This window comes from Xiphophorus maculatus, chromosome 6 (assembly GCF_002775205.1).
Source record: "Xiphophorus maculatus strain JP 163 A chromosome 6, X_maculatus-5.0-male, whole genome shotgun sequence".
Lineage (NCBI taxonomy): Eukaryota > Metazoa > Chordata > Actinopteri > Cyprinodontiformes > Poeciliidae > Xiphophorus > Xiphophorus maculatus.
This window is the reverse complement of record NC_036448.1, coordinates 24,126,892-24,135,718: the sequence shown is the minus strand read 5'-3', so window position 1 is coordinate 24,135,718 and position 8,827 is coordinate 24,126,892.

The window sequence follows — 8,827 nt, the reverse complement described above, 5'->3', positions numbered from 1 at the left end:
GCTGTACCTTTTCTCTTAGCTAAAAGTTCTACTCTCATCCCATTTCCAAACTGAAAATATGCATTTTCAAAAATCTTTTTTTCACTGTTTTGTTGAAATTTCACAAAATTGTGTGTAAATCTGTTTCACTTTGACTAAACAGAATAATTATTCAAGACATCAGTAACGTCATTCTGACTACTCAGAGTGTTATAGATATCTGAAACAGAAAAGCCATCTAATTAAAGATGGCTCCAATTCACTTGGAGAAATCTTAAAATGAATTTTGACTGGTGAAAATTACAGTTATCTCTAATTTAGTTTTGCCTAATTATTTGCTTGAAGATGTCTGAAATGTATTTTTGCACTAGTCGAATATACAAATCCCATCAAAATGCACCTAATACATTTGTGGTGTCATTCAAGATATCTTTAATCAGAGTTATGACTAGTCAAAACAATTATTATTGTAAAAGCGCAACAGCTATTTATAAGAAAATATATGTTTGTAACTGTTGTTCTTATTCACGCTCCAATCCAGAAGGTGGCGGTAGAGCTAAGACATGAACCTGAAAGGGCAAAATTGAGAAGAATGGTTGGAAGGAGAGGTCAATGATGGAGTCTCAAAGGAATATTGATAAATGAAGGAAACATAATGGATATTATTAAGGAAGAATAATTTATAAATTAACTTTGGACAAAACGTTTGGCTCTCTCTTCCTTAAACTTCCGAGTCCTCTCAGCGGGCGACGTGCAGCCACAGGGAAAACAACGCTGCGCGTTGACGTCACAGAATCACAGAGTTTAATCCCATACAACGCATTAATTAACAACAGAACTGCAGAGGGACAGAGATATACATTTTTACCTTGAGACAGGAAAAATAGAGAAAGAAAAAACAAAGAAAAGGCAAAGACGCGTCTTTGGAGATAGCTGATGCAAAAAAGCAAAATATTGGCAGCTTTCTGAATTTTTCTCCTGTCTTATACTAAAGGTGTGTCTTGTCTTTTTAATATATTCACTTAAGGCGTAGCTCTCGTCGGCCAACTGGAAGCTACCTTGGACATTCAGAGAAACTTAGAAACTCCCCCTAATTTTACGGCAAAGATCAAAGACCATTTGCTCTCTGCTAAAAACAAAAGAGCCAACAGCTGCGTCCTGACCCCCTGTGGTTCTACGGTCATTTTGGGTACAGAGAAACCTGAGATAAGATTTCACAGATACCTGTGAAATCCGAGGTCTCTCCCATTATCTCTCCCTACACAAATTCTCAAAGAAACTTAAATCCAGTGATTTTGGTTCAAGGAAAGGTTATCTTTACAAACCCCAGTTTTGCTCCTCTACAGTCAGCACCTCAAAAGATTGAGTCCTGCCAAAAATAACACATAAAATCAACAGAACAAAATGAGGTATAATTCCTGAGCAATTTTCTAATACTAAACAAAACATTTTCGTTCAAACAATTTCCATTTGATTCTGATATAGTCACAGATAGTACAATTTTCAAATACATTCATCATTTACTAGATTAGTAGTTTTAAAATGAGATAATACAATCTTCGATAAAAACATGGTATTAATACTTAGAAAAATGTCTTAGAAATTAAATGTTAGTGGTTTCAACCTTCTATGTTGTATTAAGTTTCACACCATCCCAGATGTTGGTTTCTGGAAGGCTTTTGATCTGCTGTGAACAGAACAGGCTTCTCTCCCCCAAGCTCCAGTGATTCTGCCCTGCAGGATATGCTAATTTTATGGCCTCCTGTGCTCAGGCAGCACAGCGGAAGGCCCATTTGGGGGATACTTTGAATACTTGGCCATCTGGTTTAGTTTTAAATCCTTAACACAAACCTGTTCAAAATAAAGAAATTTGTTCAAAATAAGAGTGTTCAATATACCTTTTACACATGCCGTAAGATTAACTGTATTAAGCACTAAAAATAATCATTTTTCCTCAACAATATTTACAGATTAAGGAAAGTATGTATTTATCTTCAGAATACAAAATTAAAAAATAGAATTTGATACATGTAATGTTGCTACACACTCGTGTAGAGTAGGTAACGGTATGCACCTTAAAGTTGCTTGCTATCCGCCATAATAGAAAAGAAGAAGAAAAAATTTATGCAGATCAGTTGAGGATAAATAATATAGCATGCTGTAAAACTAATTAAATCTAAAATTGCTCCATGTTTATTTGAAATGCCAATAGTAAATTTAGAAACCATAAAAATAGAGCAGTCCTGTGGAGGTTTGTATCAAAAGAGAAAAATGGTAAAACAGGAGTTTATGTTCCAAAGCAAAAAGTTTTTATAAAAACGGATAATTTATACATTTTTTCAACAGAAATGTTGCCAATTATTTTGGCATTGCAATGGCTGCTGGAGGTGAAGCCTAGTAAAGTACTTATCTGTTCAGATTCAATGTCTTGCTTAACCAGTATTATAAGTGGAAAATCTGAAAGCCGTCAAGATATTTTAGATGAAGTTATTTGATATATGGTATAAAGCAACAAAAGATAAGTATTCAATTCACACGGGTTCCAGCACATAAAGGAATTGCAGGTAATGAAAAAGTAGGTAAGTTGGCTAAAGAAGCAGTTAAGGCAAGAGAAATTGAATATGATGTCCCACTAAGTAGAGCAGAAATAAAAGTAATTATTAATGATAAAATAAATAATATATGGCAGGAGAGATGGAATTTAGAAGAAAGAGGAAGGCATTTACATAAAATACAGAAGGATGTAGTCATATGAAATAATAGCATAATGAATAGGAGAGAGGAAATATGAATTAACAGGTTGAGGATTGGGCATACTGGTTTAAATAGTGGTTTAAAAATAATAGGGAAACATCCATCAGGTGATTGTTCTTATTGCGGGGAAACAGAAGGAGTAGAACATGTGTTGATTTATTGTAGGAAATATATAAAAGAGAGGAAAGAACTGGAAAGAGTAATGGGGAGTTTAGTAACTAGATAATTTATTAGGGAAGCATCGATCACATGACATAATTCAACACTTATTAAATATTTAAAAGATACAAAATTAACTGAGAGGATTTAGTATGTATATGTGTGTGAGTATGAATATAATGTAGTTTTTTTATTTTTTTATTTGAAGATGTATAGTAAAAAATGTATTTCTGAAGTTACATCTCCGTCCAGTGATGGCGGTAATGCACAAAGTGTGTAAACCGCCATTAAACTCAAGAAGAAGAAGAAGAAGCAGCAGCAGCAGCAGCAGCATCAGTATCAGTAGTAGTATTTGGCTACCCACGCCTTTTCGACGTAGCTCTGTGATTCTTTTAACCTATTGAGACAACTTTTCATTCATTAAATTATCGAAGTTGTCCTGGGAAAGCAACTTTAGAAGCGTGTTGGTGACCTTAGAAGAAGCAGTTTTATCGTCGAGCAGGACGAGAGCAGGAGACACCGGACCAGCACCCCTGGTGGAAAGCCGGTGCGTTTTTCTGCAATATAGCGAGTGTTTGACGTTTCCGTAGAAAATCGTTTCTGTAGTTTTAAGGAGCAATTCATTTAAACATCCACACCAGCTTATTATATTTTCAGTTTATCCATTTTTTTGACTTCGGTTGTAACAACATGCTAACTCCTCCCACCAATCAGAGGAAGGAGACGTGATTGACAGCGGAACCATTGCCAGTCATAAATACTTACACTATTCTTGAATATTTAGTTTTTTAAAAACTAATTTCATATTAATAATAGACAAAGAAACGTTTCGCCGGTTTTCTGTCTATAATAAAATTTTAAATTTATTATATTAAATACAAAAAAAAGGAAAATTACCAACTTGTTTTTAAGTAAACGTATTGTATTTTGCGGACATAATATTACTTTTTAATAGACTAGTATATTACATTTGGGTTCGGGTATATCTATAAATCATCCAGGACTCACTTAATCATTTGTCTTTACATACTTTCTGCTCCTTAGTCAACATGAAGTATTATGTTTATGACCTATTATTGTTGTTGGCAGGCACATAATGTTGTTATTAGCATGTTATTTGATGTTGCCTCGTCTATGTGTCTTTTTTATTATTATATTTTTGCTTTAGCATTAACTCACTCAGACTTTTGTTAATCCTACAGGGTTTGACTTGAAGTAAGTTGCAATAAAAAGTTGAAACCTGTAGTTTAAAACAAAAAACGCTAAAAAGTGTTGAAAATAAAACAGCAGCAATGATCGAACCTGCTGGGTGAATGTAGCTGACCTGCTGAGCCTTCACTTAAACATGACAATAATATTTATTTTTTGCAACTTATTTTCTTTAATTGAAATATGTTAAATGTTTTGTAATCTAAATATTCAAGTGTATTTGTTTTGTCTATTGAAATATGTCATCAGGCCTCATTGTGAGAAGATGCTGCTGCTCTTTCCTCTGATTGTGATTCTACTTCCTCCAGACAGTGTTAACGGTAACGATTATCTTATTTGTTTTTGTTTGTTTGTTTTTTTCTTAAGTCAGCAGTGTTTTCCTTAAAAATGAAAAACATTTGCTCTGTTCATACAATAAACAAATCAAAACAAACTGAGTCACAAACTAATAGGGTAAAGAGTTTATAAATTTAAAACCTTTTGTTGTGTTTCACAGGTGCTGAGAACGATGTTTCTGTGCGGACTGGAGGAGATTTGCTTCTTAATATCACTGAAAAAGACGTTCTTAAGAAGTTTGACATTTTTTACTGGCGGTTTAATTCAAAAGCTATATTAGTGGTGTTTAATTCCAGTGGCAAACCTACAGTGGAGAAGAACTACACTGGAAGAATTGAGCTTTTTGGAGATGAAAAATCTGTGAAATTAATGAACCTACAAAAATCCGACAGTGGAGTTTACTCTGCATGGGGTTCAGGAGACAGATATGAGCTACTGGGAAAGTACAACGTTACAGTTGAAGGTAGGCAGAACAATCCTATCAGCTTCACTTTGACTTAATGTTTTTAAAACTTCTGTCAATAATCTGATTGTAGCCATAGCAACCAGGTCAGCAATGATGATCCAGTCCTGTTCCAGATCTGGAAGCAAGACTGAGGAGTAAAGAGCATTTTGGTTTAAACCAGTTGGAAAATGTATTGCTGCTTAGTAACATAACTTCTGTCCTCCACCAGAGATTTACCGATCAAATTAGAACAAGGACATTAAACTCTTGATGTCTCCAAACTCCAAACATTTAGATGTGTTTCTGCTTTAGCATCCCTGAATCCAATAAGTAGGTTTTTAGTAGGGCTCTGCAGAATTTGCCTGCATCCCAAGCAGATTATTCAGCTGTTGAAATCTGGGGGATTGGACATCGAGACATTACTGGGGGTTTAGATCATGTTGGATCTATTTTCTTATATTATCTTGTTTTATCTTTTTAGGATCTGCAAACCAAGATGTTGTTGCTGTTGCTGCTGTTCTTGCTGTAGTTATTTTCCCTTATCTTGTTGGTGCTGCTGTTATCGCTGCTGTTATTACTGGTGCTGGTTTTGCTGTATGGTACTTTAGAAAGAAGGTAAGTCCATGTATGTAATTATTGCATCATAAAGAGAAATAATAATATAATAATGCAAATACATGTTAGGGACACCAAGGCTAGGTTCATACAGGAGGTCTTTGTGCTCAGTTTAGGCCTGATCTGTTCTAGTTTAAGGTTTCTGTGTTCCAACTTTAATTCAACATGGAGCTAAACTGCAATATTCTAAATAGTAAACAACTTCATAAAAAGAAAGTACAGTCTTTAACTCATATTTTAAAAACTTAAATATTATCATGATTAGGTTTTTTGTATATTTCATAAGCCTATTTAACTACAGTGGTAGGGCTGAAAAAGATACCAGCATTTCACATCAGTCGATATCAATAACTGTCTATCAATAATTATTGATTAGTGTTTAGTTTTAAATATCTGAAATGGTGTCAAACTTGTGACGTGACCTTTCTTGTTTTATCCAGTTTTCACTCCATGTTGTTTTTTTTATTTTTTAGCAGTCATAGCTTAAAACCTGAAACTGCTGCTGTGCAAGTTATTGAATAGGTTGTTGCTAGGTAACCGAAGAGCGAGAGAGCAAGTTGATTCCACCACCTTTGCTTAGCTAACAGTGAGAGGTTGAATGGCTAAAGCCTGTGCTCTGCCTAAATCTCCCAGAATGCTGTGCGGATCTGGATCATAGTTCAGTGAATATACTGATTTAATGCCCTGGCTTATGCTGTGGTTTAAGCGTCTTGTTTCTTCTTCTTCTTCATTAGAATTATTCTGCCTTTGGATACCTAGTTAGCAATGCTATTATTAATGCTAACTGATATAAATGTTGACATTTCTGTCCCCAGTGCAAGTCCTCAGCTACTTCCCAAGACCAGAAAGGACCTGTACGTTTTTCAACTTCTCCAACCATTCACATGCCCCTTCTGCCTCTCTAACAACGGAGCTCCCCAACTCATTTCTGAAGATGAGGTCGATTTCCTAATGGAGAAAAACTTTGCAGATTTCTGCAGAGAAAACTACAGACTTAGCCTGAAAGTTTGAACAAGCTCACTTCAGAGTTCCCTTTCTTCACTCTCTGCTGCGGTACAGTTCTCTTTCCACAGTTCCTGCCCTCGTGAACGCCAGAAATTAGTTTTTCTGTAACGGTTCGGTTGTTTCTCTGCCTTTAGCACACCTGCTGCAAACCAGCAATCTTTGTTAACAGAGCGAAGATCCTTCTCCTGCCTCTTATTGGTCGTTTCTGACCGGGAACGTTGAATTTCATAGAAACACAAGGAGTCAAGAGAACCTTAATTTTTTTTTGTTGTATTTATGTTTTTTTTGTTATTCATTTTTGCCATAAATTGTCTCCTTAAACTGTAAGGACATAGGTGTAGTTAAAAAAAAAGTCAAAAATTACCAATTGAAGCTTTAATGTCACTAGACAGTGTTGTGATTTAAACTCGACGGACCCAAAACGTGTGAGCACACGAACAGGAAATCAGCCAACACAAATAATCAGAGTTTACTTATTTTATTCTTTTTAGCGCTAAAAAGAAAGAGACGCTTACCCTTACAGGCTTATGTGGATGTCAAGTGTAAAGGCCAGAATCTATACAGCATCTGCTCAAACACGGAAGACACCTTGCTTATATCCTAAAGTCCGCCTCCTGGTCTGCTGGTGTGTTACGTCACTACCTAGTGGTCAGACGATGAGCTAAAGTCAAGTTTCGTTTCTACAGAAAGTGTCCATATGAAACAACAGGCTTTTGTGCAGAATCTTTGTGTCCGTAGTTGAGTGTGCGTGCATCTATGGTGCGTGTCTGGAGTAAACGTCTCAACAACAGGAAAATATTTTTTTATCATGATCAAAGATTTATTTTTCTGATGAAATGTTTTATCTACTGATCCTGCTGTGCCTTTTGGAGGAAATGTGAATATAAGGAAAATTGTTTACATGCTAAATTATAAACATTTCCTGATGTACTGTGCAATTTTAAAATGTCTGTCTGATGTCTGTACTTTATTATTTGTAAATCTACTTGTCTTATGTGTGACAAGTGTTTTGTTTTATTCTTTAAAATGCCAAAAATTGCACAGAACGTGAAATCGGTTACCTGAGTTTAATTGATAAGCTCAGACGGTTGTCAATACTTGACTGTTTTTTTTTATCAAATACTTTTTTACTTGACAGTATTTTCTCAGATTATTCCTCTTACTTCTGAGTAAAAAGTATCATGCGTTTAATATGAAGAGAGGGCTGTGACTTGAAACTTTATATAATAACGGACTCATATGCAGCTCTTGTTGGTGTGGGGATATACTATGTTTTTTCAAGCATTATTGCCAAAGAAGTAATGCATTACTGAATGTCTTTATTCAATGTTGTGGTGTATTTACCCCTGTGATTTCCTGCGTTGGTACAGTCCTTGTATTCTGTGACTGCAAGCTCTCTCTGTGTAGTTACCAGAAGGATAGCACAACAATAAAGAGATACGAATTTAGTCCGAGCCTCCTCTGTTCATTAAGACATTACAAATGTAGACATCTTTGAATAAACTAATTTGTTTTAAAGGACTTGAGCTTGAAGTTTTATTGTGTGGGTTAGTGTTTGCTAACCAAGCTGAGATATGTTTACCATATGCAAGTTTTATAAATAATTTTCAGGATTCTATTCAGTGTTTAATGAGATATGAATGTCACATAAATGGATGCTTTTCAGAAAATGTAGGTGCAGTTCTGCTTTGGGCATTAAAACTCTTCTGTCCCTTAAAGAGCCACAAGTTATGGAATAACATTTCTGTCTGCAATAATGTGATGGGGCCATTGTAAAAAAAATTTAAAAGTCTATTTCCACCAAAAATCTCAGAAATAATTTTTTTTTCACATTTTCGACTTTTCAAACTCAAATTCCCTTGTTCCAGAAAATTTCTGAGATTCTCAAAATTGTAGAAGTAATTTTTCAACTTTTGAAGCTCAGAAATGTAATTGTTTTTTTTCAAGCGTTTTAGCTGGAATTTACTCCTTTTTTCTCTCTATTAGGCCCTAATATGTCCTAATTGTAGTTCCTTTATTTTTCTCGGAAGCAAAAACAAAAAAGAAACCTAGCGTTTTTTTTTTATTTAAGATGTAAGATGTGAGAATAATGACATTTATTAAATGAAAACAGTATGTGGGTTACGGTAGCTCAGATGTTTTAGAAAAATATAAATCACTGCCGGTTATAAACATAAATACCGATCAATGTGCAAGCGCTCCTTTAGAATCCGCCGGTGGAGGACTCGGACAGAATGATTGAGTGGGAGGAGTTTTCTTGTTTTTTTTTTTTTTTTGGCGGATCTGGTTTCAAAATATGTAGAATTATACACGCCCAGTTCTGTG